This window comes from Dromiciops gliroides, chromosome 3, assembly GCF_019393635.1.
Source record: "Dromiciops gliroides isolate mDroGli1 chromosome 3, mDroGli1.pri, whole genome shotgun sequence".
NCBI classification, from domain to species: Eukaryota; Metazoa; Chordata; class Mammalia; order Microbiotheria; family Microbiotheriidae; genus Dromiciops; species Dromiciops gliroides.
In genome coordinates this window covers 581025740-581052523 of record NC_057863.1, presented here as the reverse complement: position 1 = coordinate 581052523, position 26784 = coordinate 581025740, and the positions used below count along the sequence as shown (strand labels likewise).

Below are 26784 nucleotides of genomic sequence, written 5' to 3'. Positions count from 1 at the left end.
CCTCCAGTCCTTTAATGTAGAAGCTGACTGGAGCTCCACAGTACTTGAATTCTTTCTTTTTGGAAGCTTGCAATATTTTCTTCTTGACCTGAGAGCTCTGGAATTTGGCTATAATATTCCTTCAAGTTTTACTTTGGGGATCTCTTTCAGGAGGTAATCAGTGAATTCTTTCAATTTCTATTTTACCTTCTGCTTCTAGAATTTCAGGGTAATTTTCCCTGAGAATATCTTGGAAGATGATGTCTAAGCTCTTTCCTTGATCATGGTTTTCAGGTAGACCAATAATTTTCAAATGATCTATCCTGGACCTATTTTCCAGGTTAGCAGTTTTTCCCAGAAGATATTTCACATTGCCCTCTATTTTTTTATTCATTTGTATTTGCTTTATTGTGTCTTGGTTTCTCATAAAGTCACTAGCTTCCATTTGTTCAATCCTAAATCTTAGGCAATTATTTTCACCAGAGAGCTTTTCCATTTGGCTTTTCAAGCTGTTGACTTTGTTCTTATGTCTTTCTTGCATCACCCTCATTTCTCTTTCCATTTTTTCTTCTACCTCTATAACTTTATCTTCAAAGTCCTTTTTGAGCAACTCTATGGCCTGAGACCAATTCATATTTTTCTTGGAAGCTTTAGATATAAAGGCCCTGACATTGACATCTTCCTTGTTACTAAAGAAACTTTCTATGGTCCTAACCTTTCTCTGTCTACTCATCTTGCCTTTCTTTTACTTGACTTTTAGCTCCTTAAAGTGGGTCACTGTTTCCAGGCGGCACTATCCCAATCTTTAGGAGGTCCCAGGTGGTATGATTTAAGGAGGATCAGGCTCTTCACTCACCTGGCCTGTTCCCTGGTCCATAGATGACCCCAGACCAACTTGCTAATCAACCAGCTTTGTGTGCTGTGGATGTCAGCTCTGATGAGCCTGTGCCCCTCTCCCACCTGGGTCACTGCTACTCAAGCCCACCTCCTGGTTCCCATCATGGGTGAAAAACCGAAGTTCTGCCTTAGCATCAGCAGAGACCCCTGTAATCTACCCCTTCCAAGGGCTCAGCCATCTCACCAGACTGTGAGCTTAGTTCCAGATGACATTGACACTGCAGCTGATTCAGAGGCTCTGTGGGTCTCTTTCTCTGGCAAGGCCTTCCTGGGACTTGATCTGTGTCAGGGTGACTGTAGGGTTGGGCTTCACTCCTGTCTCAGCACAGCAGCTCCCTCCTTCTGACCTTCCAAGTTGTCCTTGGTTGGAAAATTATCTCAGCACATTCTTCTATGGATTTCGCTGCTCCAGGAATTGTTCTATGGCTTTATTTGGATGTTTTTTGAAGTGATCCTGTCATGAGTTTGAGAGCTCACTGCCTTTCCTCTGCCCAGGAAAGGCATCTTGCAAAAGGTAGGATTTTAGCCGAGACTAAGAAGAAGCAAGGCATCCCAGAAGGCAGAGATGAGATGGGAAAGTGCTCCGGGGGGACAGCCAGTAAAATTTCACAGATATAGGTGGTAGATAATTCCCCTCAGACGTTAAAAGAAGAGAGGTTACTAAATGATAGTAGTACAGGTACACAGAGATTCTGGAAGTGGCCATGGAGAGCAAGGAGTGTTTCAACTCTCCCTCTATGACCAGTGAGTTGGCAGGTATATGAGTGAAAGTATAATCAGTGCTGGAAAGGGTAGCCAGGGAATCCATGTCATCAGGAAGGACCCAGGTCACAGTGACTGCAAGAAGATGTGAATTGCTTGAGTTCTTGGTGGGCAGGGAGCGGGGGAGGAAGGAAGTTGGAACACAAAGTTCTAAAAAATTGATGTCAAAATTTGTTTTTTCATACATAATTTTTGAAAAAGAAATATGTACATGTAAAAAAAAAAGAAGATAGAGTGAGTAAAGAAAAGATATAAGATGAAAACAAGTTTGTTAAGAAGTAGGCATTCCCAGAGATCACAGTGGAAGGGAAGGATAGATCTCAAATGGATAGTTGTGGGCTCAGGTTGAGAGGAATGGGAATAAATGGGACAGGAGGAGAGGTATGGGGAACAGGATTTGTACAATGACTTCAGGGGCTCAGAATCATTGGTAGGAGAAAGATTTGATGGGAAAGTTCCTGCAAAATATGGATATATATTAACACACTTCTCTTTTCCTCTGAAGGGTAGGGATAAAAACAAGCTACCATTTCTCAAGAATATTTCACTAAATTGGGTCTGATGTTGTTTCCTTTTCTTCTATTCTCCCTGCAGGAACATCAAAAATTCATGAAGGACAAGGACCTCCATCCAGCCCAGTGAAACTGATTCTGGGTCCAGATATAACTAGACCCAGGGATTCTATCTCCTCCTCCCAAAAACATAACTCAAACAGAGCCCTAATACCAATCACATCAAGGACGTCAGGGTGGAATGAGATGCACAACATCTCCTACACTGACTTCTTCTTGGTTAGGTTTCCCAGTGCTGCAGGAGGACCGGTCCTTCCTGATCCTTTCATTCTCCTGCATGTATTTGGTGATCATCTGGGCCAATGGCCTGGTCATCTACACTGTGGCGACCCAGAGAAGCCTGCACCAGCCCATGAATGCACTCATTGCCCTGCTCCTCACAGTCAATCTCTGTGCCACTACTGCTGTTGTGCCCACCATGCTCTTTAGCTTCTCTACCTGCCACTATCACATTTCTCTTTCCTGCTGCCTTATCCAGATGTTCTCTATTTATTCTTCATCTTCAATTGTGGCATTCTCCTGGTCATGGCACTAGACCACTACATTGCCATCTGCTATCCATTGTGTTACCCAGAAATTGTGACATGGTAGATGTTAGCAGAGTTGGTGGAGTTAGGAGCAGCACAGAGCAGGCACTGTAACTCTGGCAGTGGTGTTGGCTTCAAGTGGCACTTCTGCCACTCCAGTATCATCTATCACTTCATCTGTGAGCATATGGTCCTGATGAAGCTGTCCTGTGGGGCCATCTCACTCAACAAGACAGTGGAGCTCACCATTCACATCTGTACTCAAGTTCCAAACATGTTGCTCTTGGGCACCTCTTACACACACATCATCAATGCTGCCTTCTGGATCTCCTCTGGCACCCAAGGCCCTGAACACATGTGGTTCCCAGCTGCTAGTCATCTTCACTGTCTATACTCTACACTTTCCTCTTCCATCATCTATCACGTAGCTTAAACTGCCTCCCAGGATGTGCACAACCTTCCCAGTGCTCCCTACTTACTGCTCCCCTGCCTTATAAACCCCATTATCTATGGAACCAGAACTAACGAGATCCAACAACACCTAGTCAAGATATTCCAGAGAGCAGGACCTAAGGTCCACTCTGAAAAAAAACCCTGCTCTACCATCACAAAGAGAGCTTCCTTCATAAAATTTCAGGATTGGGGGGGTGGGATCACAGGTGCTCCTTTAGAAACATGGGCACCCAATAATTACCCACATTATCTTTTCTTGTATTGCCTCTACCAATTTTCATATTTGCACTCTAAGATACGAGCATAAATATTAGAGCCTCACATTACTACTCCATCACCAATCTCAGCCATCTTATTAGCTTCTTCAGTTCCACCTGATTAATATTCAGATCATTGAAGACTGTTGTTCTATTCAACTCAATATTTGCTAAGTGCCTTCTGCATAAAAGATCATATGCTTGGCCCTGAGAGGGAAAGATATTGTCCCTTCCCTCAAACTGCTCATTCCCTAATGGGGGAGATGATATGCAAACATCAAACACTAAAGCAGACAGTCTGGGATTCTAAACTCAAGGGACTTGGGAATGGCAATACTTTCAGCCCAGTGTCTACAACCATCATCCTTGGAAGCAACCCTTGTGGAGATACAGCCTGGAAATTACTCCTGCAGGTACTGGCTTTAGTAGGTCCTCCAACTACTAAAGGCCTAGAAAAGAATGTTCTTGGCACCAAAATCTTTGGCATTATGAAATGGTTAAATATCGACAACTAATAGAATTCATCAACATGGAAATATCATTTTAAAATAGGCATTATCATCTCCTTTGCTGCTGTACTCTAAGGCCCATGGGACTTTTCCATATGACTTACAACTTGGACCTTCTATATGTATGGTGTTGTCTCCCCAATTACAAAGTAAGCTCTTTGTGAACTGATCCAACCATTCTGGAGAGCAATCTGGAATTATGCCCAAAGGGCTATAAAGCTGTGTGTAACCTTTGACCCAGCAATACCACTTTTGGGTCTTTTACCCAAAGAGATCATATAAAAGGGAAAAGGACCCACATGTACAAAAATATTTATAGCTGCTCTTTTTGTGGTAGCAAGGAATTGGAAATTATGGGGATGCCCATCAATTGGGGAATGGCTGAACAAGTTGTGGTATATGAATGTAATGGAATTCTATTTTGCTGTAAGAAACGATAAACAGGAGTTCAGAGAAACCTGGAAGGATTTGCATGAACTGATGATGAGTGAGACGAGCAGAACCAGAAGACCATTATATACAATATAATCAACATTATGTGTTGATCAACTATGATAGACTAGATTCTTCTCACCAATCCAATAGTATAAGAAAGTTCCAAAGGACTCATGATGGAAAAGGCTCTCCAAATCCAGAAGAAAAAAAAAGGAACTGTGGAATATGGATGCTAATTGGATCTTACTATTTCTTTTGCTTTTGGTGTGGTTGTTTTTCTTTTTTGAGGTTTTTCCTTTTTGTTCTGATTCTTCTCTTATAACATGACTAATGCAGAAATATGTTTAATGTGTTATATGTATATATAACAAACTGTGAGATTTAAAATTGGATACTAGAGCATTAACCTCCCCTTTTAACTTTTCCCTTATTTATATCCCAGACTAGTAAGTGGAAGGAGCCTCTGGTCTGAGCCCAGGACCTGGCATGATGCCCAAGTGGTGTATATATATATATATATATATATATATATACATAACCTCTATCAGATTACCTGCTATCTAGGGGAGGGAGGGAGAAAAATTTGAAATTGGAAATCTTATCTAAACAAATGTTGAAAACCAAAATAAATAAATAAATGATTTTTGAAAAAAGAAAGTGAGCTCTTTGAGAGCAGGAATTGTCTTGCTTTTCTATTTGTATCTCTAGCACTTAGAGGAGTGCTTTGCAAATAGTAAGTTTTAACTAAATGCTTTATTCACTTATTCACATTCAAATAACATAAATAAAGGATAAATTTGAGATAATCAACAGAAGGAAGGCATTACCATTAGGAGAGTATCAAGAAAGGCTTCTTGTATAAGTTGGGACTAGAAGGAAGCCAGGGAACCTCAAAGAAGATGAAGAGAGAATTCCAGGCATGGGTCATAACTAGTGACAAGGTATGGAGTCAAGAAATGGAGCGCCTTGTGCAAGGAACAGCAGAAAGATCAGTCTTACTAGGAGGGAAGGTTTCACTGGATGATAGAGTACCTGGAGAGAAATAGAGTATAATAAGATTAAAAAGAGGGGCAGCTAGGTGGCGCAGTGGATAGAGCACCGGCCCTGGAGTCAGGAGTACCTGAGTTCAAATTCGGCCTCAGACACTTAATACTTACTAGCTGTGTGACCCTAGGCAAGTCACTTAACCCCAATTGCCTCACTAAAAAAAAAAAAAAAAAAAAAAAAAAAAAAAAAAAAAAAAAAAGATTAAAAAGAAAGGGCCAGGTTATGAAGAACTTTGAAGACTATATAAATAAATTTTTTAATAATTGATTCTGGAGGTAATAGGGAGCAACTAGAATTTATTGAATAGGGGCAGTGACTTGGTAAGATCTGTATTTCAGTAAGATCAGCTAGAAAGGTAAATGCATCATAGGTTGGAGTGAGGGAGACTTGAGACAGAGATGAGAAAGTAGCACCAGGGTGGTAGAAGTGTCAGAGGAGAGAAGTGAAGATATAAAAGAAGCGTTGCAAAGGTAGAACTGACAGGACTTGGGAACTGATTGGTTTTGATGTAGTTTAGGAGAAGAATCAAGAATATAAACCTATGTGACTGGGAGGATGGGAATATCCTCTAAAAGAAATAGGAAAGTTCAGAAGTGGAGAGAGTGTCTGGGGAGGGGGTAGCAGAGCTAATGAATTCAGTTTTGGACATGGTGAGTTTAAAATATCTACAAGACATTCAGTTCGACATATCCAATAGATAGCTGGAAATGTGAGACTAGAAACTAGGAGAAAAGTTAGGGCTGGATAAATGAATCTGAAAATTATCAGCAACAAGGAGAAAATTGAAACGATGAGAGCTGATGGCATCTTCAAGAGAAATTGTATACAAGGAAATGAGAGGAGGGCCCAGGACAGAACCTTGGGGTACACTTAGAATTAGCAGACATGACTTTGATGAATATGAAGCAAATGATACTGTGAAGGAGCAGTCAGACAGGCAGGAGGAAAACCAAGAGAGAACAATGTCATGGAAACCTAAAAAGTATCAAGGATGAGGGTGATCAACAATATCAAAAGTTTGAGGGGGTCAAGAAGGAGGATTGAGAAGAGGCTTTTTTAGAAGAGATTTGGCTTTTAAGAGATCATCAGTAATGTTGAAAAGAACTATCTGTTCAATAATCAGGTTGGAAATCAGACCAAGAAGACTTAAGAAGTCAGACTACAGAGAATGAGAAGACATAAAGTGGAAGGACCAATTAGAGATAGCCTTCTCAAGTATTTTAGTCACAAAAGGAAAGAGTAATATAGGCCTATAGATAGTAGGGAGAGATGGATAAAATGAGTGGTTTTTTAAGTTTGAGGAAAAACATTGGTGTCTGTAGAAAGTAGGAAAACAATTAGGGGCAGCTAGTTGGTAAAAATGGATAGAACACTGACCCTGGAATCAAGAAGATGTGAGTTCAAATTCTACCTCAGACACTTACTAGCTGTGTCACCCTGGACAAGTCACTTGGCCACAATTGCCTCAAACATCCAAGGCCATGTTCAGTCATCCTGGTCTTTATCTTTCCACTGGACCCAGATAGCTCTGGAAGAGAAAATGAGGCTGGTGACTGCACAGCCCTCCCTCACTTAAATCCAATTCACTGCAAGTCATGACATTACATCCTAATGTCATGGTCAGGGAGAGATTAAAGATTAGTAAGGGAGATGGAATGTTAGAGAGGGGCAATCTGTGGGAGAAGATGGGATAAAATGGGATCACTTGTCCATGAAAAAAGTCAAGGCTTTGTCAAAGAGAAGGGTAATTTCTTCATGTAATATGGGGAATTGGATAAAAGGAGATTAGTCTAGTATGAACTGTTCTTCATGAAGTTATTATGGCATTTGATGATCACCGTTTCCCTTTCTAGAAACTCACAAGTCATCCCTTTAATAATATATTCAAGAATTTTGCCAGAATTTGAAGTTAAGCCAGAATTCACAGACTCCACTCTTTCTTTTTGACAACTGAGATAATTGAATATCCTCAGTGTTGCCCTACCTCTCCTATTCTCCCAAGCTTTTTCTCCCCCATTAGACTCTTTCAGAGCAAGGACTTCCTTTGTATCCCCAGATCTTACCACATTGTCTAGCACATAAAACCTGCTGAATAAATATTTATCGACAACTTAGTATTGAATACGAAGACAAAACAAAGCAGTTCCTGCCTTCAAAAAGCTTATATACTACTGGTGAAAGATAACATGTATGCAGATCATAGCATTGTGAATTTAGAGCTTAAAGCAACCCCAGTCTTTCATCACATTTTGAAGATGAAGAGACTAAGGACCAGAAAGGTTGTCACTTGTCCAAAATCACACATGGAAAGCAATACAAAGTGATTTAAGAAGGAGAGAAAAACAAAAACTGGGAGAATCAAGTAAGTCCTTATGTAGGAGGTGGCACAAAAAATTAATATCCCTACTCCACAGATGAAACAACTGAGGAGACTCAGAGAGATAAAGTCACACCACAAGGAAAGAACAAGCCCAGAGTAGAACTCAGGTCTTCTGCCTCCAAGTCATGTGCTTTTTCCAATAAACCATGCTTCCTCTCAGGTGAGACTGATGGGCTTCTTCACAGGGGGAGGAAAAAGATTTATGACAATGTAGTAACTACTAAGAGATAGGACAATTTAATAACTATTCAATTATTGAATCAGTGTAAAATTGAAGGACTCTTCTGCTCATTAGCAATGGGTTGGGGTGGAGGGAAGTGACATTTACAAGACACAGCTCCATGTAGTGCAATACACACTAATCCTGGAACTAAGAGAATCAGATTCTGGACTGGCATCTACCACATTAGTGACAAAAGACAACATAATACAGCTTATTGAGTGCAGGAATTAGAGTCAGGAAAACCTGGCTTCAAATCACACTTTTACTGCCTATGTGATCATGTCAGGTCACTTATTTCTAATACATCTCTCACAGTGTTGTTGTGAGGGTCAAAAAGGATAATGTAGATAGAACACTTCATAAACTTTGCAGAGCTATGTGTCAGCTATTATTATTTGTATTGAGCTTGAAAATTCACTAAAAACACACATTTTTCTACTCAAATTACTATCTAACTAATGCAAGCTCCATTATGTAAATTTGCCATTATAGGTGTTTTAAACTCAGGTATTAAAATTTACATTGATTTCTATTAAATTTGAGTTAATCACATCTGTCCCCTTATTCTAGCTTGCCAAGATCTTTTAAAATCTCAGCTTTATTATGCTGCCAGTCATTATGGCAGTCACTTCTTCCATATATTTAAATTTTTGTTGGATGAATCTATTTCATTGGCCATGTCATCATACATCTTATATACAGCACAAATTCATCTAAGTCATTGATAAAAGAATAGATCCAAATAGGACCAAGGACAGTTCCTCAAGCAACTCCACTAAGAACTTTCCTCCAGACTGAGGCCAACCCATTGGCCAGCAAGTTTAATAGCACTTTTCATACATTATATCACTTGAGCCTCTTAACAAACCCCAGTGGTAGGTGCTAAAAACATTACATTTTAGCTAGGAGATTAATATACTGAACTTGTAGCTATCCAAGAAAAGCTTTGACTGAACAAGGTGTATTTTCTCAACTCTTTCCTCAATATAATCTTGGACACAACTTCCATTTTCATTTTAATGTTCTTGCCATTTATATTGGTATTATCATTGTATAGACTGTTTTCCTAGCTCTACATCTTTCATTCAGCATTAATGTCTTTCCACATTTCTTTAAATTCTTCATCCTCATTATTTCTTGCATGCAGTAATTTCATTTTTTTCCATAATTTTTGAGCCATTCTCCAATTGATTGTCACCTACTTTGTTTCTAGTTATTTGCTACCATAAAGAATACTTCAGGGGCAGCTAGGTGGTGCAGTGGATAAAGCACTGTCCCTGGATTCAGGAGGACCTGAGTTCAAATCTAACCTCAGACACTTAACACTTACTAGCTGTGTGACTTTGGGCAAGTCACTTAACCCTCATTGCCTGCAAAAAAAAAGGAAAAAAACGAATAAGAGAATTTAAAAAGAAAGAAAGAATGTTTCATTGAATACTCTGATGTGTATAGTGTCTTAATAGATTTACATCTTTGTTTCACATGCTTCTTTACCTTTGTCTAGTTATACTATCATTCTGAAAAAATGATACTCAAGAAATGTATTCTTATACATATCACAAGTTCAAACACCAATTTAATTCTTGCTTAGGCTGTGGAATGACAATAAATCAGATCAAAACAGCAAGAACACCAACAGCTTATTACAGTAATTTAGATGCTTTAGTATTAATCTAATAACTAATAGATTCAGTATAACAAACACTTCATCAAGGATTTCTAACTATGGGACTTATGAGAGGAGACAATGTGAGGGGGGAAGGCAAAGATGGGTGGCACTTGTACAAAATCAAATGGGGCTATCCCCTTTGATAACATTTTGACAAAATCAAAGAGGGCAATAACCTTTGATAAGCAGATCTTACAGATAAAAGATGCAAAGGGAAAAAACTAAATATCAAAATAAAATTCATAGATGTGTCTCTGTCTGTTCCTCTGGAAATGTCTGATGCAGTCCTGTGGGTCAGGTGTGGTCTCAGAATAGTTCTTCTCCAACTCACTGATAGTTCCCATCTCCCTCTCATTAAAAGAAGTTTGCAATGGGGAGGAGATTCACTTTTTCTAAGCCCAAAAAAGGAAAATGCCCAATTAAATTAGCCTTATCACAATAACAAAGTTACCAAGCCTTTAAAAATTTACTCGATATCATTTTCTTCCCTTTCTCTTTAAATGAAATGAAGAAAAATAATTACATTCTGGAATCCCACATAGATAGTGATATGTGATAGTTCACTTAACCCCCTAGAGGACAGACATCCAAATTAACATAAACACACATATCCCTTGCAAAAGGTATGTTGTATTCACCTCTTAAGCAAAATTAATCTTTAAGTGTGAAGTTGGTTAAAACTAAGTTGCTTCAATATGTATATAAGCTCCACAGGTGATAGACAAATAACCTTGGATGAAACTCCCTCTACATTGTAAGTAGGCTTGAAAATTTCACTCCTATTTTGTGCAAGTATTACTATTTTGTATGCCATTTACTCCACAGGAATTTCACAATACAGCAAGCTCTTGCACAGCTTTTATAAGAATTTATTACTAGATGGTTCTAAGAGTATGTGTAGGTTTGCAAAGGAGATTTTACAAGGTATTTTCTTTGCACAAATACCAATCTTCTCTTTTAAAAACACCCATGTAAATACTTGTTTAAAAACAATAACTCCAAATAGCTTAGTTAACAATGTCATAATTTTCATAAGTAACATCCAAATAATTTTAGGTGAATTTTTAATATGGGCAAAAGAAAATAAATCCTTTTGAATATGGCCAAAACTTCCAAGTTCTTAAATTTCTGTACTCCAGAATATTACCAACACATAGTCAATAGGACTAATAGACAGACTTAACAGTTTCCTAACCCATTAATTTTTTTTAAATGTATAATTCTTAATCTACCATCTAGATTACAAGAAAAATTGTTTTTCTAATATAGCAGATAAAATTGTTTACCAAATGACACACTATAAAAAAATTTAGAAATATAACAATACCTCAAACCATATTATGTATTTAAAATTTGAAACAAACCCAATTAATTACCAATCAGATGACCCTAACTTAGTTGAATGCACTTTTTTACACAGAAAATCATTTATCTCATCAACATTGGTGTTGTATATAGATCACATCTAAAAATTCATATATAGTTCTCAAGTATGAAGCTATTATATCTAATTAAAAAGATAATAAAAACAGTTAACATTCACATAGCTCTGTGCCAAGCACTTTACAACCATGTGATTCTCACAACCCAGAGGTAACTGAGGTAAATAGAACTTTCTTGGGGCCATACAGCTAACAAATTTCTTAATGTCAAATAAAAAATCTATTTTCATGTTAGGTTGTAATTTACCATAATAATCCTGATAGGAGAGCACACACTCAGATCCGATCTTATTTCCTTCAGGACAGATTTTGGTTTAAATCAAATCAAATCCAGATGTATAATCACTAATGTTAACATTGTAATTTCTAAGGCCTAATACTCTTAGTATTTTAAAAGAAAAAGATTGTCATCTATAAATTCATATATTACCTTTTGTTTTTTGTTTGTTTTGGCAAGGCAATGAGGGGTTAAGTGACTTGCCCAGGGTCACACAGCTAGTAAGTGTCAAGTGTCTGAGGCCAGATTTGAACTCAGGTACTACTGAATTCAGGGCCAGTGCTTTATCCACTGTGCCACCTAGCTGCCCTATATATTACCTTTTTAAAAAACACATGATGAGGGACAGCTAGATGGCACAGTGGATAGAGTACCAGCCCTTGGAGTCAGGAGGAACTGAGTTCAAATCTGACCTCAGACACTTAACACTTTACTAGCTGTGTGACCCTAGGCAAGTCACTTAGACCAATTTCCTCACCAAAACAAAACAAAACAAAACAGAAAAAAAAAAAAACACATGATGACAATTCCCAGCTCCATATAAGTTTTTACTGTGCTAGGATCTCCTGGTCATACCTTTGACACTTATCAGATAATGAGCTGCCCTATTCCTATCCTCCTGGGAATTTCAAGCTGCATATAATAGGAAATAAATATAAAGTTTTACAAACAGTTTGAAATCACTCCTTTTGTAATTAGATTAACTTAAAGTATGCTGGGCTAAGTGTTATAAGTTATTGCTTTTAGAATTTCTTACTCTAAGATTCTAGATGAATGATTTCTTTTCCCAGGTAGATGGTAAGATGTGGCCAGTTATCCCAAGCAGAAATCTTTGAGTGCTTTCACAGAAGTTAATTAAATAACTCTGAATTTAACAGCACAAGGAAACATTTAAGATTTCATACAATAATCACCAATTACAATAACCAATATCTTTATGATATCCAATATTTATATAGTGTTAGATTTAATGAGGCCTTCCTACAGATTGATCCTGAAAAGTGAGTGGACATGATTAACCACATGATCTAACCTTAATCCTGGACTGAAGTTGGTTACAAAATCTTTTCATTCTGTGTAACCTTGGGCAAGTCACTTAACCTTCATTGCCCTGGGGAGGGGCGGGGGGTGGGGACAGAATCTTTTCCTTAAGTGAAGTTAAATCACTGCATCTTGTAAGGGGCTAAAATTCTAGCTAGTCTGTCTAAAATATCTAATGAGTGGTCGCAAATAAATTATAAGCTTTAGCAAGAGTTAGACTTTTAAGCATTTATCAAGGAGAATAAGAATTTGGTGAAGAGTGAGAGAAAGAGGCCTAGATTCAGCTATCTATCTCAGGGAGCTACAGTTCTCCTGCTCTGCTCTCCACGAGAGTCCTGGTAAAAGAGAGCAAGAGAGTTAGCTTCCCCCTTTTTCCTCCCACAGGCAAATGTCACTTCCTGACACCAAGGACCTAACCGCATGGCTTGCCCTCAGACGTCTTCTCCTCATGGTAGAACTTTCCTACAGTAAGTCTCCAGCACGTGGTGTCATTCCAATCATTACAGTCCTCCCTTTGTTTCTTCAAGAAACGCAGGGTATTTCCTTGATGAAACAGTCAAAAATAACAAAATATAATAACCTATGCTAACAAACAATATGTTAATAACAATATAGAAAAGGGAGAAAAGGGAAAGTTTGTCCAGAGAGGTGGTCCCTTATGAACTGGTGTTTTGACACTGCCTGCAGAGGGAGAGCCTCTGCAGAGAATACATAATACATAACAACAGAAGGGAATAAAAATCAACAAAACAAAACTGTTCATTTAAAGTCTTTGAAGGTCTTTTCTCAGATGATTCTTGGGATGTCCTCTGGGTGTAGTTGTGGAATGGAAGTCTTTTCAGGGGTTGATGTGTGGATGCTGGTAATCAGATAGGAAAATTTCCTACAAAATTGAGCTTAACACAACTTTAAAATAGCTTTGTCAATAATCAAATCAAACAATGAGAGTTCTTAAAAACATGTCTAAGGGAATTCAGAATCTTAGTTGTTACACATGAAACATGTAATAAAACAAAAATTGAAACATTCTCTAAAACTTAATATTACTACAGTAATTTTTATCTTTGTTTCATCACTTTTTGCATCATCTGCCTAATTATCCTCATGCCATTATGAGAAATTTAAAAATCTAATATAATTGGTAACAGATGTCAAGGCCAAATCCAACACTGTATTTATCATGACACCTGAGATAATTATGGGGATTACCATAAAAGAACAGAGAAATGATGGGATATGAGCATTCTCACACTTGAGCAATATATACTGCTCATGCAGTATGCCAGGCTTAAAATAGGCAGATGGAGTATATGTCCATGCCACCAAACATATTGGAAAAAACTGAGTCAGACTTAATCAGATGCATGGGATTGAGATGTCCATGGCATCAGATATATAAGAGGGGGCATAGAAGCCAAGTGTAGAATGAGATGGGTGGGATGAAAACTTCCAGCCATCTGTACAATATTGTGGGGAAAAAAATTAAACCAAGAGAAACCAACTTCAATGTTTGTCAAAAGCCATTCCCTGAGCTGTACCTTGACTTCATGCATGTCTCCCCTCATGTGACAGTTCAATTTCTGCTCTTGAATGTATTTCTCTTGTGATCGGATGGCATCCTGGCCAAATGGCATCTGATAACTCAGAATGAAGGCAATTAATGTCTTAAATGATAAATTCCCATAATTCAAGTCTCATATGGACTTAAAAATTGAGGATAATAATGATCACAACAAAGGTGAATGGACCTTGACTCAGAATATAATATATAATTATGCAATAATTTCAAATAATACCTTTTTTACCAAGTATACAATTACTTTTGTGAAAAATCAGAACATATTTAAATATAAGTTAAAACACAACACAATCTTAAAGGAATCAAAATCTTTACAAAAATAAGCCCATATTATTGAGTTCAAAATGTAGTTGCAATAGCATAAAAAAACCTTTATGTAACATTTAAACTGAATTTTCTTAATTAAAAATTTTTTAAATAATATCTAAAATACCCAAATAGCATATTATTATATTATACAATATAACCCTATTTATGGCAATAATAAATTAGATTACATAAATATGAGAAAAGATAAACTTTTGCAAATGTTCCACTCTTTTTAAAAAAAATATGCTTATCAAAAATAAGAACTCTAGAATCAATTTACATTTGCCATGACAACTAATTTGCCAGGGAAATGTTTTATAGAGTTTGATCAAATAATCAGTTGAGAGAAAAAAATAACAAAAACAAACAACTCAGAATATGGGAGCACAATACTCCCAGAATTAACATTGTATTATGAAATCAAAATCATCTTGCATTGTTTTAAAATTAGATAGATGAATGAATAGAAGAAAATACACATGTAAGAATGAAAGACAATGAAATTCATACTAGGGAAATCTAAAGGAATGTGAACTTAATATATTTTTCTTTTGGTGAGGCAACTGGGGTTAAGTGACTTGCCCAGGGTCACACAGCCTGTAAGAGTCAAGTGTCTGAGGCCAGATTTGAACTCAGGTCCTCCTGACTCCAAGGCTGGTACTCTATCCACTGCACCACCTAGCTGCCCCCTGAACTTAATATTAATAAGAGTATTACAAAATATAAACTTGATCACATGACTATAAAAAGCTTTTACAAATATTCTCCCCCTTTTTTAAGCTAAGTATAAAACACAATCTTAAAAGCATGAAAACCTCTATGAAAATAAACCCATACCATTAATTTCAAAATGTAGATGTAATAGCATAAAAATCTTTAAGTAACCTCTGATCTGACATTATTTCTGAGTGAATTTAGAATACTTTTGATTCCGCTATCTAAAATCCCCAATACTCATATTAATACCTTGCTGTTTACTTCTACATTTCTGCAAAATATGTACCCCCCCCCCCATGGCAAAAGAAGCAGAGTCTTGAACTATGATGATGAGCCTTTTCTTGTACATCTGTACTCAGCTTTAGTGTCTCTTGTTTTTTCACCCCTTTATATTGTCTGTCAGTCCCTTCATAATACAAATGCTTTATAAGGTTACTAATTAAAGACAAAAGCATATTAACAAAATTATGAACAAAATGAACATATGTGGAATTTAAAGGGTTTTCTAAGTTTGGTTTGGGAGAACCACAGCAAGTTGAGTCAGAATCACAGCTCAGCTGGGGCAGGCTGTTTGCTGGAAATGCAGGTAGAGAAGGGTGCACCACATGCACAAAATCAGGACCTGAGAAAGATCTCTTGACTTCCCTGGTGGGGAATCAAGGGGCATGCCCATGGGAAGAATAGGAGGTGGTGCCAGAGGAGGGGGAAGAGGTGGGGTCCCAAGAGGAGGGGACAGGACCATCTCTCCCATGTGGTGCACAGCCAGGGAATCAAACTTGGTTTTGAACTCAGGCCTGGCCTCCAGGCATCCAAAAGGAAAGAAACTCTTAGTGTTAGAATTTGAAAAAGCCGCCTTCTCCTGTGAAAATTTCTGTATAAGCTTGCTGGCTTTCTTCCACAGGTCCCAATAAATTAAATCTCTGGGGGACTCAAAGGGCAAGATTATTTGTAAATTTTTCAGTGTTAAGTAGTCAAAAGATTCATTCTCTAACAATTTGTTTTCCAGTAAGCTGGAATATTTTTTATGCCACATAAAACACAGTTTGATAAGCCTTGCTTTTGTCATGCCTGGCTGAATTGGTAGCTTATGAGAGTCCCGTGCTGCAATTATTTTCTCAAGGGGGGAGTCCTGAATGATATAAAATGTACTATCTTCCACCCCCTTTCTGTAATTCACAAAGTTTTTAGTGTTCTTATCTCTATAGTATCATCGGTCCCCTTTTTGTAACTAAAAAATTTCCTCACTATAACACAAAGGAAAGTAAGAATAAAAATTAAAATAGGAATAGAACATTCAAATCCATAAGAACTGAACTTAAACACGAGGTGAATCTTGACTGGTTGAAAAGCCAGGAGAACAGGCTCAGAAGGGTAAAATTTAGAAGGCTTTTTTGGTCCCACAGACCCTGGTCCATTTTGTAAAAGGGAGCAAAGCTTGAAAATAGGAGGGTAAGAGCACTTAAGAGTTAAATCAGGTACTTAACCTAGGTGCTTAGCCATTAAGAGAAACCCAGTTTAAAGAGACAAGCACATGTGGAAATAGGGGAAATTTTTTTTTTTTTTTTGCCAAACTAGAAGATCAGAAGATCGAGATTCAATTTTCCTCTTCGTGGTCAGTCATCTGTAAAGGGTTAAAATTCTAACTAGTCTGTCTAAAATATCTAATGAGTGGTCTCCAACAAACTATAAGCTTTAGCAACAGTTAGACTTTAAAGCATTTATTAAGGAGAATAAGAATTTGGTGAAGAGATAGAGAAAGAGGCCTAGATTCAGCTTTCTATCTCGTATATCCAATTTTGAATCTCACATACTGTTCTCCTGCTCCACTCTCCATGAGAGTCCTGGTGAAAGAGAGTGAGAGAGTCAGCCTCCCCCTTCTTCCTCCCACAAGCAAATGTCGCTTCCTGACTCCAAGGACCTGACCACATGGCTTGCCCTCAGATGCCTTCTCCTCATGGTGGAGCTTTCCTCCAGTAAGTCTCCAGCAGGTGGCATCATTCCAATCATTCCAATCTTAACCACTTATGCTTGGGGCTAGGCCCTGAAATCCTTTTTTTTTTTTTAAATTGCTGGGCAATTGGGGTTAAATGACTTGCCCAAGGTCACCCAGCCAGTAAGTGTCAAGTGTCTGAGGCTGGATTTGAACTCAGGTCCTCCTGAATTAAGGGCCAGTGCTCTATCCACTGTACCACCTAGCTGCCCCTAGGCCCTAAAATCTTAAAATAATGGCACTCTAATTCAGTTGCTAATCTGCTACTGATTAATTAATTTTTACATCAGTTTTAACAATTTAAATCCATAACCCAAAAGAATTAAAGAAAAATTCACATCCTAGTAATATTTCTAATACAGTAAATTATCAATTTGATGTTAGGTATTACTTTTATACATATTACAAAATCCATAGCTGGGGTAATGACTTAAAACCACACAAATAACAAATTTCCTGATGTAACATAATAATAATAAATGTCATTTAAATGAAACCAAAATAAATGCAATTAATTCCACATGGACCTATATTCCAAATGTCATCATACAGAGCCTTAATTTATAATTTCACTTATTTAGTATTACATTTTACATAAGGGCTATTTATTCCAAGGATTTCATATAATGGGATTCACTGTTAATGATGTGGGATGGAATTAGGGTCAAATTGCTCATGAGTCATCCCAAAAGAATTACAAGACTCGGTGACTCAGTTTCCCAAGTTTTATTGCAATACTGTGAGTGAATATAGGGAGAGAACCAGAAAAGTGGAAAAGTATCTCTTGAATAAGAGAAGGAAAGACAGTTATATTTATAGTATGGATAAATTGATTATCAGTCTCATTATAATAATCACCACCTTAGGGAGGTAAAGGGGAGGGCTTATCCTACTTTACTTTGGAGTTCCTGGGGGCTTAAGCCAACCCCCGAAGTGGGTACCTTTTTCTGTGGAGGTGTGTTTTGGGGGTTTACACGTCATAAGGTGAATCTGGGGACAAATTTGGTCTTTTCTGCACATTTCTCTTTCTGATTCCCATGCTTAGTTTCAATATAGCTTCATTTTTCATTAATTTCTAGTCTGAATTTCTATAGCCTGTCATTTTATCATTGTTATAGTTTAAGGTCTTCATGGCCTGCCTCCCTGTGTTCCCGTTATAGGTACTGATTTCTGTGGGTAAGAGAACCTAGCATCCTGACTTGTAAGTTATCCATTAACTGGGGACTGAATCCCTTTTAGAACTCATATCTGAATTAGAGCTAGGGTCTTAGGTTTTTCTGTCAACCCCTTTTTTGCCTCCTACATCACTTCCAACTAATCCACTACAAAAGATTTTAAAATGACAGTATATAACAGATTTTAATTATGATAAATCCCATCACACTTAGGAAACAGTTCTTATCAGATTCCTTCCCCCATAACAGAAACTGCCAAATGGAACAAGAGGGGCTTAAAACATGTGGTGCCCTCCATTTTCCTCCTAGCCCTCTGTAACTTTGTCTATTGACTTTCAAATCAAGCTACGTAATTTTCATTGTCAATCTTTCTACTTAAAACAAAGTCAAACTTTCTCACACCCTCTCAACAGTCTTAAACCATCTGAAGCTGGCACAAGGGTACCCAGAGCAACTAGGCAGGGACAGAAGGAGCTGAGAGCATGTGGGCTTGCTTCTACCTGTCTGCTGTGAACAGGGTATATCCCTGTTTGCCCCAAACCTTTTCCACCTTCCATATTTTCCCTCTTTCCAATTTTTCAAACCCATTACCCAAACTACATAACTTTCCTTTTAGTATCAACCATATCTCAGACTGCACATACTATTGATGTACGACGGAATTAATTGATCAGATTGATCATGAGTCGTCCCAAAAGAATTACAAAACTCAGTGACTCAGTTTCCTAAGTTTTATTGAAATACTGTGAGTGACCACAGAAAGAGCATCATGGAGGTGTCTCTTGAATAGGAAAAGGAAAGACAGTTATATTTATAGTATGGATAAATTGATTATCAGTCTCATTATAATAATCTCCACTTTAGGGAAGTACAGGGAAGGGCTTATCCTAATTTGGAGTTCCTAGGGTCCTAAGTCAACCCCTGAGGAAGGTACCTTTGTCCGTAGAGGTGTGTTTTGGGGGTTTACATGTCACAAGGTGAATCTGAGGACAAATTTGGCCTTTTCTGTGCATGTTACCTCAACTTGCCAAGGTCAGAATGTTCATTCCCATGCCTAGTTTCTGAATATTTTTATTTATCAGTTAGGATTTCTATAGCCTGTCTCTATGTCTTTGTTATAGTTAAGGTCTCTGTGACCTGCCTCTTTATGTTCTTGTTATGAGTGGTGATTAATGTGGGTAACAAGAATCTAGGCACTGACTTGTATTAATGAAGACCCAAGTCTTAAGTTATCCATTAATCCCTTTCTGAGCTGGGGTCTGTAAGTTATAGCCCCTCTTGGAGCTCAGATCTAAATTAGAGCTCCAGTCTTAGGTTTTTCTGTTAACCCTTTCTTTGCTTCCTACATCACTATTGTTAAACCAATGTCTTACTAAAGCCCTATTTTCCCAAGTCATGGAGTTAATTTCAACCCAAGAGGTTCCCTTCATTAATCTGCATATCACAAAATTCAGGTGTTCTCTAGGAATTCAAAAGGCTCCAAATCTCTCTTTCTCTCATAAGGAGACAGAAACCTGCACTTGTCTATTCCCAGTCCCTATATAGAAAAAAAGTTTGTGGAACAAATCCTTAAGAAAAAGAATCCATTAAAATGTTTTTAATGATTACAAAACCTTTTAGGAGACATGCAGTGGCTTATGTACCTGTTGAAACACAAGAGTGGGGGGTTCTGACTACTCCCACTCCCCATAACAATTACAAAGGACTTGATTGCCCACTTAATACAGTTTTCCAAATTAAAAATCTTACTCACGGGGCAGCTAGATGGCGCAGTGGATAAAGCACCGGCCCTGGATTCAGGAGTACCTGAGTTCAAATCCGGCCTCAGACACTTGACACTTACTAGCTGTGTGACCTTGGGCAAGTCACTTAACCCCCATTGCCCCACCAAAAAAAAAAAAGTTTAAAAAAAAAAAATCTTACTCACCCTCCTTTTTGTCCTGCTTCTTTTCACCTCAGAATCCAGAGAGAATTAACACAATAATTCACAAGTCAAGAAAGCTGCATTTCTCTCACACCCTTCACCAACATTACTTATTTTTAAAAGAGCTTTTGCAATGTTAATACACATTTTAAACAAATCACTGAGATCCTAAAGTGATTACATCTAAAGATCATATAAAAACCTCAATCAAAGTATCTTATAAGACCAAAAAAGCCTTATTTTTGTAGTTTTAAACACATTGGCAGGATGTCAGATATATTGGGGGGGGCAAAACAGTCCTCTAGATTTAATTTATCTATTTTTAGATATAATAAACATTTTTATTTATAGTTTTACATTCCAATTTTTATCCCTCCTTCCTTCCCTCCCCTCCTCCCTTCCTGAGATGGTAAGCAATCAGATATGGGCTATACATGTATGATTATGTAAAACATTACCATATCGTTTTGTATAAGAAAACTTGAATAAAAGAAAAATGAAAGTGAAAAATAGCATGCTTCAGTCTGTGTTCCATCAATATTAGTTCTTTCTTTGGAGGTGGATAGTATGTTTCATCAATAGTCCCTTGGGTTTGTCTTGGATCATTGTATTGTTGAGAATAGTTATCTTTCACAGTTCTTCATCAAACAATATTACCATCTCTATGTACAATGTTCTCTTGGTTCTGCTCACTTCACTTATATCAGTTCATACAAGTCTTTTCAGGCCTTTCTGAAATAATCCTGCTTGTCATTTCTTATAAGCACCATAATATTCTATCACTATCATATACTGCAGCTTGTTCAGCTATTCCCCAATTGATGGGCATTCCTTTGATTTCCAATTCTTAGCCACCACAAAAAGAGCTGCTACAAATAGTTTTTACACATAGTGCTTTCTCTCTTTTGGGGGATATCTCTAGATTTAATTTAAACATAATCTACCAACTTTAGATTTGGGATCTAATTAAACCTGAATTCATCTAATTTTAGAGTGACAAAAATTCTCAGCTTTCTCCAATCAGCCCTTGCTATCTTTGGGCTGCTTGTTCTAGATCTTATCAGTATAAAGCTGCTGCTTAAAGCTTGGACCAAAGGGAAAAAAATAATTGGCATTTTTACTCAGAGAGAAATCCCTTTTCTAATTCCATCTCCTGGGAGAGTCAGTGTATGCTGAGGCTGGTGAGGTGTTTCCACATTTCCTCAAGGCTGCACTGAAGCAAAAGGCAGTCTGGCCATTGGAGGCTGCCCAGGGCTATGCTGAAGCATGTGGCAGTTCTCAGAGCTGAAATCTGTAGTTTCCCTGGCTATGCTAAGGCATGTTGGGGGTGAGGGGTGCTGGTGTTGGCATTTTCCTGTTTCACTTCGCTCAGGCTCAGGATCTCCTGCTGGTTTGCTGAAGTGGAGCTTGCTACTGGCTTGCTGGGATGATTCCTGTTCTGGACTGCACTTCCCTTTTACCCAAGTGAGACAGTCCTTTCCTACCAATCTTCCAAGTTTCTTGGGTTAAAAGATTTTTCACCCTGTCTTTTTGCTGGTTCTCCTATTCCAGGATTTGTTTGGGGTCACGATTATATGGTTGTTTGGAAGTGAATATGGGAATTACAATGATTTACTGCTAACTCCACCATTTTGGCTCCCTGAAGTCCTCTGAGAATACCAAGTGAAATAGGATAGAGGGAGAAGAAAAGAGAACCCAGGAAAGAGTACTGGGGTACCACTACTACTAATGGAAATGAATTGGATGGTGATCCACCAAAGGAGATAAAGAAGGAGCAGAAAGATAGATAGGGGAGAATAGTTGTCATGAAAACCTAAAAAGGAGAGAATATCAAGTAGAAGGTAATCAACAGTGAAGGTGCTGAGGAGTCAAGAAGGATGAGGACTGACAAAAGGTCATTAGACTTAGCAATTAAAAGATAACTTTGGAGAAAGCACTTTCTGTTGAACGATGAAGTCAGAAGCCAGATTATAAGGAGTGAGAGAAAAAGAAACAAAGTCATCTATTGTAGATAGCCTTCTCAAGGAGTTTAGCCATTAAACGAGGAGAGGTACAGGATGATAGGTCATGAGGATGGATGAATCCAGAAAGGGTTTCTTTTTTAAGATGGAGAAGACACAAGTGTGTTTGTAGACAATAGATAAGGAGCCAGAAGACATGGAGTAATTGAATATGAATGCATCAGTAGAGATGAGGGAATGGAAAGTCTGCAGAAGATGGGATGGAATGAGATCATTTGTGTACGAGGTTTACTTTGTCAAGGAGAAGTGTCACCTCATTTTGTAAGACAGTGAGGAAAGAGATAGTGGGAGAAGGCATCTGAGTGATGTGAGATTAGGAAAAAGGAAGAGGAAATTTTCTGAATGGCCTCGATTTTTTTTCTGTGAAATTTGAGGGGGACAGTTAGGTGGTGCAGTGGATAAAGCACTGGCCCTGGATTCAGGAGGATCCAAGTTCAAATCCGGCCTCAGACACTTGACACTTACTAGCTGTGTGACCCTGGGCAAGCCACTTAACCCTCATTGTCCCACCAAAAAGAAAAAAGAAAAGAAATGAGAGGTTTAAGAGGGGTGAAAAAGTTTGGAAAAGCCATGATGGGGAGTGGAGTAATGAATAAATTAGAGAGGTATAAAAAGATTGCCTTGCTATGGTGAGGATCCAGTTGAAATTTTGTAACATGATCTCATAGTGGATGAAGCACCATTTTTATTTGAGGGTTCATAGGATCTAGACTAGAGAGAACTATGGGAACCAAACTAGGTCTGGAAAATTTGAGTTAAGGATTAGATTAGCAAATTACAGAACCATTCAGTTTCACCAAGGAGGATATTTTAAAGGAATTTTCAATTACCTATGACCCTATTCTGAATATTACTGTATATATATAGCACTTTTCTGTCATGAATACATCCCTAGGAAATACAGTTAGATGATCTATGATTTGTGGAGCATACAAGAAGGGAATGACTGAATCAGTGCAAGAACCAAGTACCAAAATGCAATGATGGTGGCAGGAGAGGTGATTAGTGAACTACTACAACAGATCTTATAAAATTTCATTGGCAGGACAGCTAGGTGGCGCAGTGGATAGAGCACTGGCCCTGGATTCAGGAGGACCTGAGTTCAAATCTGGCATCAGACATTTAACAATTACTAGCTGTGTGATCCTAGGCAAGTCACTTAACCCCAATTGCCTCACAAAAAAAAAAAAATTCATAGACTTTCACAGCTAAAACCTTAAAGAACATCAACTCCAATTTCCTCTCTACAACTTCTTTTCAGGGGTTTATACAGACTCTGCTTACACACCCTGAACCTAGAAGTAACAAAGTAGCATGGGATAATGGAAAGAGAACTAGATCTAGAGTCAGAAAACCTGAGTTATAGGATTATAGTCCTAATTTTGTTATTTACTAGATATGCGACATTGGGCGGGTCCTTTCCCTTCCCTGGTCCTCAGTTCAATCATCTGCAAAAATGAAAGCATCATACTTGTTGGTCTCTAAGGTCCCTTCTAGCTCTCAATACTATGATCCCATGATGCAAGTCATGGTCTCTTCCCCCCAAGGATGCTAACCCAGGACATAGACAGGCCTGGTCAAGAGGCAGACTTCTTATCCTGAGCCACTTCCCAAGAGAATGCTGCTGATTGGCTGAACCCAAGCCACAATTGGGCTCTGGAGACATCTTCAGGAAAGCTCAGGAAGATTTAACCTTCACACTGAGAGCATAGCTCATGTTCTGACATCCTGTCCATCCTGGTAAGTAACAGATCTGTGGCCAGTGATTTCTGGATGTGGGAGAGGGAGAAAAGTGATAGCAAGAGGAGTTTTTCATACTTGCAATCCCAACTCTCAATTAAAAAAAAAAAACTTGCACACAATAGGAGCTTGATAAGTATTTATTGCTTTGAAATCATTTTAGTACAAAAAGCAGATAGAGATAGAGATACATAGAGATTAGCTATAGATATGGATATATACAATGGGCTTGTACCAGATGAACACTGGGGACTTTTCCAACTCTAAGTATATGATCTGATGAGAGAAATTGAATCCTATGCCACCAAAGCCCCTATCTATCTGCACTCCCCCACACCTAGGTTATGTTCCTGAGGTAGAGAAATCAGAGCCACCTCAGAGATCCTGCTCATACCTTTCCTCTAATTACCTGACTCCCCTAAAAGGCCTCAAGTTTTAGTACTACACAAAATCACAGACTCTCAGAGCAGTAGTGGTCCTGGAGAATACTGAATCCAAACCACTCCTGAACAGGAATCTTCTCTCCAGCAGTCTCTGCCTGACATTGTCTCCAGATAGCCTCTGCTTGAAGATCTCTATGGGGGGGGGGGGGGGAGAGGGAAATGGCAGCTTCCTGAGGAGTCCTAGTTACCCATGGATTGCTCTCATTACTAGGAGACTTTTCCTTACCTTTGAGTCAACATCTGCTACCCTGAAATTTTCCCTCAGTATTCCTAGTTCTGTGTAGGTAGGGACATAGAAGGAGGGGTAATAAAAGAATGGGAGGAGGATTCTGGCTGCTTTCCCAGCTGCCAAAGTCCAGAACTTCTGCCAATGTCACTACCTGACAGTTTGGTGAATACAGCAGTTCCAACCTCCCTGGACACCTATCACCTGTCTCTCAGCCTGCCCTGAGCCTGGCATTTAGGGAGAGCCCATTATCTTCTTCTCTAAGGCTTGAGGGTCTCCTACTTTTAATGGATATTATGCCTGATGGGGGACACAAAGATTCATGTCCCCATGCTGCAGTCAGATGGGGAGACCTATGGAAGCCTGGGGTTTCTTCTAGGACTCACTCTTCTAGGACCTTAGTCCAACTGATCACACCCCAAATTCTTCTCAGGGAACCCCATGGGCATGGGTCTGTCTGTAAGTCAGTGATTGTGGCTGTGTGGGCATTTGTGTCTTTTCATGGGCTTCTGTACTGGCCTCTTTCTGTGTTGTTGTTGTTTGTCCTTCGTTCTCAAAGAGGACTGTGACTTTGGGGTGATATCGTGACTAGCACTGAATCAGATTTAAGTGAGGGAGGGCTTTGAAAGGTCACCAACCTCACTCTTTCCTCCAGAGACATCAGGGTCCAGTGACAAGATATACATCAGAACGACTGGAGATGGCCCTGGATGTTTAAGGCAATTGGAGTTAAGTGACTTGCCCACAGCCACATAGCTAGTAAGTGTTGGAGGTGAGATTTGAACTCAGGTCCTCAAGGACTACAGGGCTAGTGCTCCACCTACTACCTAGCTGTCATGTGTGTATATATCCATGTATGTATACAATTCTGTGTGTCTGTGGATAGGTGAGAAAATGTATGTCTCTGCTTGTGCATTAGTCTCTGTGTTTAACTCTGTCGTATGTATATCAGCTTAACATGGGACTGTATTGAGAGTGTGTTTATGTGTTTATTCTGAATGTCTCTGTGGAAGAGTTAGTTACCTATATAGTAAGACATAAGATAGGCTGGGGAGGGCCCAGCCCATAAATCCCTACACAAAAACAAATTCCTCCATGTGAATTAAAGAACTGAGACTCCCTGGATCATACACTTAGTTACTTGGGATGCACTTACTTACCTGTGGAATCCTGAATGTCACTTACTTTCTCTGGGTCTCAGTTTCCAAATCAATTAAATGAAAGGGTGGGATAAGATGGTCTTCCAGATTTAGACCTGGGATCCTATATGCTTACTATTAGTTTCAGCTCTGCTTCTCTAAAATTTTATTTCTTGAACCCAAGTGAAGTATTGTACAATTATCCTGATTAAACTATAACATATTTGTTTGAATTGAGCCTTGATCTGTCTCACACACACACACACACACACACACCTTAAAGAAGAGGGAAGAGGGCAGAAAAGTTGAATTCCCTCAACAAAAAATGAAAACATAAAAGGATAAGATCTCCTTTGGTAGAGAAAGGTGGAAAAGGAGGGAAAGTTAGTCAGTCAATGAGCATTTATTAAGCCCTGACTATGTGCTTAGCACTGTGGATACAAAAAAAGCACAAAAATTAGGTTCTTGTCTTCCAAGAGATCATAGTCTAATGGGGACATAGTGTGCAAATAACTGAACAGCGAGATAGATACAAGGCAAAAGGAAGGTCATTTCAAATGCCTGGGGGGAGGAGGCAGGAAAAGATGGGCAAGGGGACAGACCAGCAAAGGTGTCCTACAGAGGGTGGGATTGGAACTGAATCCTAAAGGAAGTCATAGAATGCATGAAGCAGAGGAAAGAGCATTTCAGGCATGAGAGATGACCAATAAAAAAGCACAGAGTTCAAATATGGAGCTTAGTGTATTAGCAACAATGGGAGGACCAGTGTCACTAGATTATAAAGTATGTAGAGGTGAATAAGGTGGAAGAAGACAAGAAGGCAGAAAGGGGACAGGTTATAAAGAGCTTTAAATGCCAAACAGGAATTTTATATTGATCCTAGGAGCTTTTGTTCAGGTGTTCTCAATCATGTCCTACACTTTGTGACCCCATTTGGGTTTTCTTGGCAAAGAAAAGAAAATTGGTTTGCCATTTCCTTCTCCAGCTCATTTTACATATGAGGAAACTGGGGCAAACAGGGTTAAATGAATTGCCCAGGGTCAAACAGCTA

At 38.6% G+C, this 26784-nt stretch overlaps 1 pseudogene; it reads left to right on the top strand.

Annotated features, from left to right (window-relative positions):
- The first annotated feature begins 1580 nt into the window (after positions 1–1580).
- LOC122747989 lies at positions 1581–18245 on the top strand (annotated as a pseudogene).
- Positions 18246–26784: the final 8539 nt, after the last annotated feature.